This window comes from Podarcis muralis, chromosome 1 (genome assembly GCF_964188315.1).
Source record: "Podarcis muralis chromosome 1, rPodMur119.hap1.1, whole genome shotgun sequence".
Classification (NCBI taxonomy): Eukaryota; Metazoa; Chordata; class Lepidosauria; order Squamata; family Lacertidae; genus Podarcis; species Podarcis muralis.
The window spans coordinates 59,684,977-59,696,511 of record NC_135655.1 but is presented as its reverse complement, the minus strand read 5'-3'; the positions used below and the strand labels follow the sequence as shown (position 1 = coordinate 59,696,511).

The 11,535-nt window shown below is 41.5% G+C and overlaps 1 long non-coding RNA gene across 2 annotated transcripts in view; it reads right to left on the bottom strand.

The window, feature by feature from the left end:
* Positions 1-629: 629 nt before the first annotated feature.
* Positions 630-11,535, bottom strand: part of LOC114597006 (uncharacterized) — a 30,145-nt gene continuing 19,239 nt past the window's right edge. For both annotated transcript variants that reach the window (XR_003706667.2, XR_003706668.2), the window contains exons 4-5: positions 4,916-4,980; positions 630-3,725 (exon numbers count right to left, since the gene is read on the bottom strand). This is a non-coding gene — a long non-coding RNA (uncharacterized LOC114597006). The remainder of the gene's footprint in view (positions 3,726-4,915; positions 4,981-11,535) is intronic.

The window sequence follows — 11,535 nt, the reverse complement described above, 5'->3', positions numbered from 1 at the left end:
TTATCTTATAAGAACAAAAGGGGGAAGAGGGAAATGGAGCATTTTGCAGTGGAATCCTTTCCAGTGCTATTTTTCTAGAAAAAGAAGTGCCAGAGCTTAACATAAACTTCTCCCTTGTTTTTTTGAATGACAATGGTGCCCACCTGAGAGGTGTCAGAGCTGAGCTCCAATGAGCTTCAGCTGGGGGGGGAGCCAAATCTTTCTATGAATATTGTATACTCCTATGGCTGTTACTTGCATTGGGAAGAAAGTTCCTATTGGCACCAACAAGTCTTTTCCCTTCTATGCAAATAGCATGGGGGGAGGTGAGCAATACTGGGACTATGCTGAAGGAAAGGGTTACATTTCCTCCCCCCCCCCCCCCAGGCCATGGTTCTGATCTGGATCCCCCCTTTCCACTCAACAGTCTGAAATTCAGAACAGAGAGCAGAATCTAAACAATTAGACGATGTCTGGGACATCCCCTTGGCTGTGGCCTTACTCTTAGGAATACTTAACATAATGGATAATCAAGCCCTGCTTCAGCTGCACTTCTGCGATGAGACAATCTGTAATAGCAACAGCTTAGACAAATTGTGACCGGAAGATTAATGCTACTTGATATAATATATGGCAGCACTGAGCAGAACTGAAGGAATACATTTATTTAAATTTGTTTATTATCATCTTGCCAATTAAGACAATGTGCAGTTTGCCAAAATATGTATCAAGCCACCTCTCTCCTTGATTGTGACTAATCTCATCCTGTTCATTTTTATCGTTTGGTCCAGATATACATCACACAATGCCCAAGGGCCATTCATATTTGGAAGCTGATCAGCTGCGACTGATTGTAAAAGAAAATAAAAATAAATGCAATCTGAGGTCATCATAAATACTTATGTTCTGCATTTGTAAGAAATCAATCATTTAGCATGGCAACACCTACACTCTAAGGGACGCGGATGGCGCTGTGGGTAAAACCTCAGCGCCTAGGGCTTGCCGATTGCATGGTCGGCGGTTCAAATCCCCGCGGCGGGGTGAGCTCCCGTCTTTCAGTCCCAGCTCCTGCCCACCTAGCAGTTCGAAAGCACCCCTAAGTGCAAGTAGATAAATAGGTACCGCTTTATAGCGGGAAGGTAAACGGCATTTCCGTGTGCTGCGCTGGTGCCGGCTCACCAGAGCAGCTTTGTCACGCTGGCCACGTGACCCGGAAGTGTCTCCGGACAGCGCTGGCCCCCGGCCTCTTAAGTGAGATGGGCGCACAACCCTAGAGTCGGACACGACTGGCCCGTACGGGCAGGGGTACCTTTACCTTTACCTTTTACCTACACTCTAGAACTCACTTCCTTATTCACATCAGGCAGGAGGTGCCTAAAAGCATTTCTGTTCAGGCAAGCCTATCCAGACATGCAGAAGTCAACATGTGTTTTGAAACTATTTTTAGCTTTTTGTAGATTTTCATTATTATTACTTGTTTTGTGTTTTTTTGTGTTTGTTTGTTTTTTGTACATTGTTTAGAGGTTCTGTTTACAATCAAGTATTATATACGCTATGATAAATGAATGAATGAATGAAATTTTATCATCTGCTTTAGTTACAAATTTAGCCCATGCAGTCCTTCTGAAGTTAAGAGTAACCTTTCCCAGTCAAGCCACCATTCACCAATGGTCCCAGGGTAGGTGGCTTATTTTGTAAAACTGATTAAAATACGGCATACCACTTAGTGGTGAATGGCATGGTGGGGCGGCAGCTGCTTCAATGTGAAGAGTGCGCATGTATTTCTGTGGAGCTACTCAAAGCTATCCGGAACCTCCAGGAGTTGCTGTGTGCAAAGGAGGTTCATGTTCTGAAAATAGTTGGGCTTAAAGTGCATAACTAGGTTCAATCTTGCCTTTATGGGCATCGAAAATCTCCTTCTTTCCAGCAATTGATGCAATTACTGCTACACAAAAAGAAAATGACAAAATGTTATATCGCACTATTGCCACAAATAGACCATGGACAACATCCTACTGATCCCTACCTCCACTTACCTCCCTTATCTGCTGTTCTTCCATAGCTGTCAACTTTTCCCTTTTCTTGCGAGGAACCCTATTCGGAATAAGGGAATTTCCTTTAAAAAAAGGGAAAAGTTGATAGCTATGTGTTCTTCCTGTGCTGAATTTTACCTTAAGGCTCCTTCTGGCAGGGGCCTGTCGTATTCTATATGCTCTTATGCTCTATGCACACTGACAGCGTGTATAAAATATTGTGATTGCCTCATGTTATTTTACATGGTAGCATTATATTCTCTGCATAATAACACTTCCAGCTTGAGTTATTCTACCTCAATATGACAGGCCAGAAGAAGGACACCAAACAGCCTATGCACACCAAGTAGCCCATGGCTTTTCAGGCCTGGATGAGTAGCACTTAAGGATTGGTGTAGTTCTTCCGTAGTTCTTCCCACCATGTAATGACCAGGGAATGGAACGTTCTTACCTTCCTGCTCTCTCTCTCTCCCCCCATGTAACAAGGAATAATACTCAAGTCAAAGCTTGTCTGTGTACTCTTCAGTATCGGACCCAACCTTGAATGTGCCTTGATTGAACTAATTATACCGCTAGGGGGTAGGAGGTTGCAGTTCATTGCAAATGCACATGGCAAAATAGAGATAATAAAAAAGGCTTTTATATCTCTAATCTCCCAACACAGCAGAATCATTTTATGAGGCTTTAGAATACACTCTTGGTCTTGGTGATGCATGGAGGGGGGAAAGCAAATATTTTAGCCAACTTTCAATAGGCAAAACCAATTATAATGTAGCAAACAGTCTTACAATATGCAAGCTCACTGGAATTCTTATTCCATCCCTCCTCCTTTTTTGCTTCTGTTCTTCAAAGCCTGTAGATCACTCCCACACACTGACGGAAGGGAAAGCTGAAATTGTGAACAAGTCACTTTTCTTCTTTGCCTCTATTTCCTTTTCAACCCTTTCTTTCTTTTCGGTGTAAGTTGTAAGCTCTTTGGAACCAAAGCTGTCCTTTTCTATAAATATATGCCATGTCTAACACAATGGCCCCCATGATCTCGCTTGTTGCCTCTCAGTGCTGCAATAATACAAATAATCATGTCTTTCTACTAGCTGTTCTAAACCTACATGCTTCACACCCTCTTCCTTACGGTGTCCGCTTCCATTTGTCAGGGAGTGAATGCATGGGTTTGATTTATGCGGAGAAAGCATGATATAGACAGCATCACTTATGCTGAAACTTCATCTGTGGCTCCTTGCAGCTTAAACCTACAAGACCCAGTCAAGAAATAGACAGGTGGATTTCGTCTCCTGTGTTGAGCACAAATGTTCCTTCTCTGCAGTTGCAGTTTCTGTAGAATTAGATTTAGATTTTGCCTTCAGGGCTGTTCGACATGGAGCTCAGCTTTGGTGCACATTTCTAAACATGATGTAAATGTATGCTTCCCTGCTAGTAAATCTGATCACTCTGACTTCATAGATTGAGAGTGCTGTTGCATCACTTCAGATTCAAATGCATGCTTTCCAGATGTGCAGTATGCTTCAGATCAGGCTGGTCCTCTCCCATACCTATACCTGAGTCAGTATAAGGAGTCCAATCCACATATATCCTGTTGCACTAATTATGGCAAGGAAACTGAAAAAACAAACATCCATATTTTGCTAGGACAATTCTGCAATGTGTGTTTTATGCTCACAGGAGGAGACCTGGTGGCCACAAATCTTTCCAGGGCTGTGGAAACGAAATATGTAGTGAGTTCAATTCACAAAAGGTGAGCGCTTGATAGGTGCCACATAATAAGAAAATGATCCATGCAGTCAGTAAAAGTTATTTCAGATTCAGAGCACTTCATGGTCATTCACGTTCAGGATATACACAAGAATGCAAATGCTCATCTAGTTCCTCTGAAAAAGAATTCAACTTGACATTTTAAAAATTAAACAAAATATCTATCTATCTATCTATCATCTATCTATCTATCTATCTATCTATCTATCTATCATCTATCTATCTATCTATCTATCTATCTATCATCTATCATCTATCTATCTATCATCTATCTATCTATCATCTATCTATCTATCTATCTATCTATCATCTATCATCTATCTCTGGGGCTGAAACACTGACAATGTAATCGTTAAGAGATTTTAATGGCATTGTCATTTTGGCTATCGACACAGTTTTCTAACCTGTTCAAAAGTCCTTTGTGAAACCTCCAGCTTGCCTGGGTTACATCGCCCTTTCAGTTTCCAAACCCCTTTAAAGAGAAGCAAAATTGGTTTCATTTAATAGGTGATGTTAAAAGACTTCCCCAGTGAACTCGATAGAAAGGAGGAATAGGGAAACCCAACTTTTTGCCCTCTCTGACAGAAATCATTCCAGTTTGACCACCTGATGGGCTCTTGGGGTTAATTAGAAAATCCCCATCAAGAGCTCAGAGGCCAATATCAGCTGTCAAAATCCCACATTCCCCTTCTTTCAAGTGCAAAACAACCTGTGTCTGAAGATGTGCCAGAGTATAAAAGGGCACACCACCACCACTGCGGGCTCTGACTTAGCTCTATTCATAGCCTCACTACTATGAATACAGCAAAATCTCAAATGAAAGTTTTAATCTCCCCAATGCATTCATCCCAAAGAGAAAAGGGTTTCCCTTTTAACAATTTTCCTCCTTAAACCTTTTGTGTTGGTCCGCTTTGGTGCGTGGGGGGAGAGGTTTTTACTCTGACCCAGCAAGGGCTTTTGCTATAGAAAGCACTGCACCTCACCCTTTTATGCTGGAATCAGAGTAAAGGTCTCCTCAGACCAAAAGTAACTAACGCAAAAGGTCTTAAATGCAGACTGAACATGGCCAGAATGTTTTTTTTAAAAAAACACACACACCCCAAGAAAGAGGCACCTGATTTCAGTAAACTTACCTATTTGTGCCTTTCCACCTTTCTCCCATCAATCTATAAGCAGCCAACGTGCTGGGTAGGAATGCCTGTGTAAAGAGAGAGAGACCTTGATGGAAAAAATAGTTGGGGGGAAATGGACAGCAATATCTCTCTCTACAGAATGCAAGTCTGAAGCCTGCAGCCCCTCTGCAGAAGAGGCAAATCTGTAAATACTAAACCTAATTTAATTATTATCAGAGCTGCACAGAGCATGACCAAAGCCATTCCGATATCAAATTTACTAATGGTTAATTTCACCTTTCCACATCACGAGAAGTCAAGTTTATTGCATTTTAGCTTTTCTTTACATACTGCAAGTTATCTTAGCTATATAATGTTTACATTACAGTGGTACCTCTGGTTAAGTACTTAATTCATTCCGGAGGTCCGTTCTTAACCTGAAACTGTTCTTAACCTGAAGCACCACTTTAGCTAATGGGGCCTCCAGCTGCCGCCGGAGCACGATTTCTGTTCTCATCCTGAAGCAAAGTTCTTAACCCAAGGTACTATTTCTGGGTTAGCGGAGTCTGTAAACTGAAGCGTATGTAACCTGAAGCATATGTAACCCGAGGTACCACTGTATATAAGAGAGAAGAAAAAGAAAAGCCATCTTACAAAAATGCCCCTAGCTTGCATTGCATCCTTTTGACACTGAGTGACTTTTATTTTAAACAAAATTTCCCTTAAGTTCAGCATCTAGATACAGAAAATAGCATAATTAAAAAATTATGGGTTAACCAAAACATCCAACTTCATTTATTAATCCTTATTCAGGATTGAGAACAACCTCTTCTGCCTAATCTATGGAATGAAAAATTAACAAATAATGTGAAAGATCTTGAACAGTTTCAGATTCACATAAATAACATTATTATTGGGGGGACAGGGCAGAAATGTGCCTCATTCTACATGCAGCACACTCTCATTTTAACTCTTTTTTTTAAAAAAAAACTAGCTATAGGCCGCTGCTTATATATGTCACGCATGTTTAACAAGAACCACTTTGCCCACATTTATGGCAAACAAAATTTATCTGTGCCAACATGTCCTGTTATAAAAGAAGCACCCACTATATATCATAAGACCCCAGTGTTTGCATTATTATGGCAGAGAAGTGTGTGTGTGTGTGTGTGTGTGTGTGTGTGAGAGAGAGAGAGAGAGAGAGAGAGAGAGAGAGAGAAATCCCATAGCCCACATTCGTTATTTTAAAAGGCATTTGTAGAGATCTTAATGGTGGATATCCACGCAGGCAGGCAGGCGTAGTGGAAGGGCGCTTTGTATTAAAATGCATCTCCTCTGTGCATCTTTAGAAGTGCTACTTGGTCTTTTTGAGGGTTATTTCACTGTAAAATGCCCACCGATTGACTCACAAAACCAAGGCAGATGCTATTCCAATCTCATTTAGAATAGCTCGGTGCTTTCAAAGAGCTCTCCCGACCCCCTGAAAGTACCATTCGAAGTCACCTTTTGTACCATGTCCCTCTTACTGATATGAAGGAGGCATGATTTTATGAGTGAGTGAGAACGCTGCCCTCCCCTCCGCAGGACTGAGCTCCCTTCAAGTGATTATTGTTTTGTTTCTTTCCCTCAGAGCAGTAACACCTACATTGTATGAGGAGAGACAGAAAGCATTCATACCCTTCAGAAAACCATTCACTTAAAGGCAGCTGGACGGACTAAAGTGTTCAGCTTGCCCTCTTCACTCTTGGATGAGTTTTGTGCAAAGCCCGGGCTTGGAGGCCTTCCCTTCACAGATCCGAGCAATTAATGAGAGAATGATTGTATTAAAATAAAAAAAGGGGGAAAGGAAAATGTTGTAGTGTTTGGTCTGCCTCGATCATTTGGGTTTGTAATTAAATTATACTCCTGAAGTCCCCCACCATTATGGGGAAATGGCTGGTCTTTTCCTTTCTTTCTTTTTTAATGCACGATGAAAAAGTAATGCTGTTTACGTAATTAATAGCCATGTGTGGCTTTTCTTTCATATTAAAAGGCTAATAAGGGTTTGAATATAGGGCCTACTGTTAATCCAGCAGCAATTGGAATTAATACTTCCCCAGCCAGATTCTTAGTCAAACAAGATGCGGGGGGAGGGCATTAATTTAGCATCATTCCCCCCTTAATTCTGACAGGCCAGTGAATCAGTTCCTTTCAAAGGAAGTTTTTGTAGCATGAACAGAGTTCAAAAGGTCCTAACGGAATGTTAAGGACCTCTCTGCCCCGAGGTCTGTGTGTTACTGACCAGGATCACATTCCCTAGAAACACTGTGGCTGTTCACTTCTTAAAAGTCCATTAAAAAGACAACAATCCTTTCTCTCCTTCTGCTCATCTCCCTGTCTCCCCGCTTTCATTTTCAAGCTAGTTATTCCTGGCAAGACATACTGCTTGTTTTTTACTTTTCACAATGCAGTCAGTATATAAGACAACCTACCATCAGATCACTTGACAATATTTGACCATTTTTGTAAGCTAGTTTGCACTCTGGCTTCTCTTTCATCTGTCAACTTCATGGGATTTATTTTGGCTTCTTCCATATGTTGGATTGTTGGGTCACCACCAGTTCGTAGTTTTATGAACTCTTCATCTTTTAGTATAATTCTACCAATAAAGAAATAGTAGTAGTAGTAGTAGTAGTAGTAGTAGTAGTAGTAATGAGTTTTCCACATGCCATAGAATATATTTCTACCATTTCTATATAGCGGAACTGTGTGTCTGAACTATCAGCTCTGCTTTTACTAAAATAATAATGCCTATGATGCATGCTGGAGAGAAATGGACTTCCGGATGCAGCAAAACACAATTAAACAACAGATGTACATTCTAACCTCTGCCTCAAATATCACTATGGGAAAGGACCATGGCTCAGTGGTTGATCACATGATTTGCAGGCAGAAGGTCCCAGGTACAATCCCTGGCTTCTTCAAACAGGAATGGGAAATACTCTTGTCTGAAACCCTGGAGAACCACCATCAGTTAGTGTAGACCAGGAGTAGCCAACACGGTGACCTCTAGATATCTTAGACTGCAAATCCCATCTGCTCCAGCCAGCATGGCCAGTGGTCATAGATAATGGGGAGCTGCCCTCTGCAACATTATTTGTTTTTTGGTGGGGGGGTACACAATTGGTATAGGCAATACCGAGTTATAAGGTTGGATTTGGTATAAGCTATCTTTCTTTGTTTCTAATAAGGGTAAATTATTTGATAGACATATAATACATAATGCTATTTTCACATATTTTGAAAAATGGCATTGCTATATAGGAAAATAAGGGGGGATTGTGGCCAGTTGGAACTGTGACCAGTTTTCCAGGGCCATATGACATGTGACACTGGAGAAAAATGGAAGATTGCACCAAGCAGGCCTCCATGGAATAGTTGAGGTGGTTCAGTTGACATGAGAGCAAACTGTGTGTACTCCTCCAGGTTACTGTATGCACCGTAACTAATTCTGCCTTCTATTGAAACTTCTGGTTGCAAGTAGTAGATATCATGGCCCAGTTTGATGTGATGGTTCCAAATCGCACCAGCCTGGATGCTTCAGAAGATATGATCACCCAATTTGGAGTGACAGTTCCGAAGAGTGAGGAGTGGGTTTTGGTCTACACTTGAATACTGTTGACTCCAGGTGGTGGACTGAACCATTCCAAAGAGATGACTGTTCTGAACTATGCCAATTTGGATGCTTCTGAAAACATCATGGCCCAATTTGGCATCACATAACCCAATCTGGCATGATGGTTCCAAACTCTGCCTCACCACCAAATTATTAATGACAAATGATTTTTTTTGCCTTTCATAAAGAGATGTTTGTTGTCTTCTAGATTCAGCTGGTCAACCCACTTTTGCTAGTCAAGAAGGACAATGGTCAAGAAGACATATAGCAGGCCACACTCATTCAAGCCCCTTCTTCACAGCCCAAAGCTGCAAAAACAAAAATGCATCCCATAACCCCATAACTTAATGGTGCCATAGATACATCCACTGTCTGAACTTCTGAACAAGTCCAGGTCAAGGTAAATGCAAAATCCTTTCTTTTCAAAGTAGTTAGCAAACTTATCTTAGTGACTCTCCAAAGTTTCTCTAATGCCACCAATTTGCCCAAGTTGAAGTAGGCCCTGAACAACTTGGAAAAGCTCCACTGGGTGGCACCCTGAGGATGCAATGGTGGCTTGACAAGTCATGCTTTTTCACTGCAATCCAGGGCCAGCTGCCTTAGGTGGCATTTCTGCCCCATAGTCTGTCTTCTGCCCCTTAAGCTAGCCTGCTGCTCTCAGATACCATGGAAGATGCTATTGGGTCACCAGTGTTGAAGGAAGATTAAGCTGCTAGCTTTATTAGCCATCATACATGGACTGGGCGAGACACTATATTTTTCATTGCCTCAAGCAGCAAAGGACTTAAAATGGCTTTGTCACCATCACTGTCACTCAGTAGGCTCAGTAATGAGCTCTTTCCTGGCTTCAGTCAAATTCACTTTGAGACTTTCACCATTAATATTGTACTCATCTCTTAGAAAGCTTCGCTACTTGGAGCTCCTCAGAAAGCCAAGGAGAAGACTGAGCTCTGCAAAGTGGAGAGGCACTTGGGAGTGATGGTGACTACCACTGCTATTCCAGAGAGGAACCAGGACTTCAACAGGCATTCTGAGGGCAGTGAGGAGAGAGAGAAGAAATACAAATCCTTCTGCAACCAGGTGTTCTCCTACAACTCCCATCATCCATGACTATTGGCCATGCTGGCTGGGGTGGATGGGAATTGTTGTCCAAAACATTTGGAGTACACTAGTTTAAGGAAGGCTGCTATAGGCTATAATGATCTCTCACCAACCAATTCTCATGCAAATATTAGTGTTATAGGGAAACTTAGCTGACCCTAGGCAAACACCGCTGCTGAGAAATCAGTTTCTCCCAGCTTACACACCCACATCTCAGTAATACACAGTATGTCAGTTCCCTTACTCATGATTAAGTCATGGGTGGTAGATATATAGCCCTGAAATCAAACAATACTCCAGGGCCCTTATGACAAGTTGGGAGGGAAATCTATGTTACGGTGGCTGGAGGAATAGTGGATGGGCCTCAAATGTTGATCCTAAATATCTTAGCACAGATTTAGTTATCACAGACAAGGTTTCTTTATAGCACTAATTCGGGGGATACCAATGGAAGCCAGCACAGTGGTAAACATATCACAATAGCTGCCACTTCAATTATCACATTAATTAGCTATTTGCTTCTTTATAAAATGCCCTGTGCAAAATCTGAGATGCAACTTTGCAGAATAAGGTGGCTTGCTTGCTTAAAATGGATTAATTTATATCCTCCGAGATTAAGGTCATATCGATATCATGCATGATCTCTATCAGCTTTACGGATTCCTGAACATAATGTTCAGGCTCACTAAGGCCTATTCATACTTGGCAGATTGATATAGGAACTGACAATTCATTGCCACCCAAGTGTATCTTAGCCTACAAAGCTCACATAAATATTGCTGAACATATCCCATTGTAGAATGGCTAGTTAGTTATGCCAGCCATTCAGCTTCCTGCAACTCTGAGTAAAAGAGCATTTCTCTCAATGATCACCTAAAAGAACTAAATGTACTATTGTTCTTTTGCTGTTTTTTTTTTCTCTTCACCAATTAATAGCACTTAAGAAAATAGATTTATCTGTCAATCAGTGGAAAATTGAAGGAAGACGTGGAACAGGACCTGAAACTGGATCGGGGGGGGGGGGGATGATGGGAGTAAGATGGAAGCATAGTAATAATAATAATAACAACAACAACTATTACTAATGGTTCACTGAGCATTCTAGTCAAGCACTTTCTAGTTTGGCAGGTAGCAGTTCTCTAAGGTATCAGACTATGTCTCAACTTTCCTGAGATCCTTTTATAGCTGGCCTGGGTGCTGAATCTTGGACATGAGTCACAGTACATCTGATGATATGGACCACAAAAGTTTATGCCTCAATAACTCTTTCTTCTACAGGATACTTATTGGTGGTTAATACTAATGGTTGAGTCACCTTCCTAAATCAGTGAAAGCTGGACTGCTTTAATTCCAGGCAAAACCAAGCGAGCCAAAATCAATCATTTTTGGTATAAAAGTAACTGGCTAATTGGGCTAGAAAGTTTTCACAGGAAGAAGATGGGCTTCTGTTTGGGAAGCAGATGTCTTAGTGTTTGCCTCAGTATTGTTTGCTGATGACAAACACCACAGCAAATCAGCAGGGCCACCATTATCCTGTGACAATGTTCTATTAATTAGGCATGCCATTCTAACTTTTAAGTATACAGTCAAAAGGCAGCTGTTCTATAAGCACTGTTATGAGGCAGTGAATTGGAGGGACCACACCTGGTAGCCAGAGCCTTAAGTGTCATCAAGTCCTGCCCTGAAGAGATCGCTCTCCCCCCGCCCCCCTACACGCACCAGAAACTTCAATTTGTGAGGAAAATCTGAGCTCACCACCAGTTCCCTCAAGGCTAATTCAAGCACCATACTCATGTCAGATTCACTTCAAAAGTCCCTCAGTTACTTCACTAATAGCCCCCTCCAAAAAAGAGAAGGAAATCCCAAAATGCTGAACAAACCATGA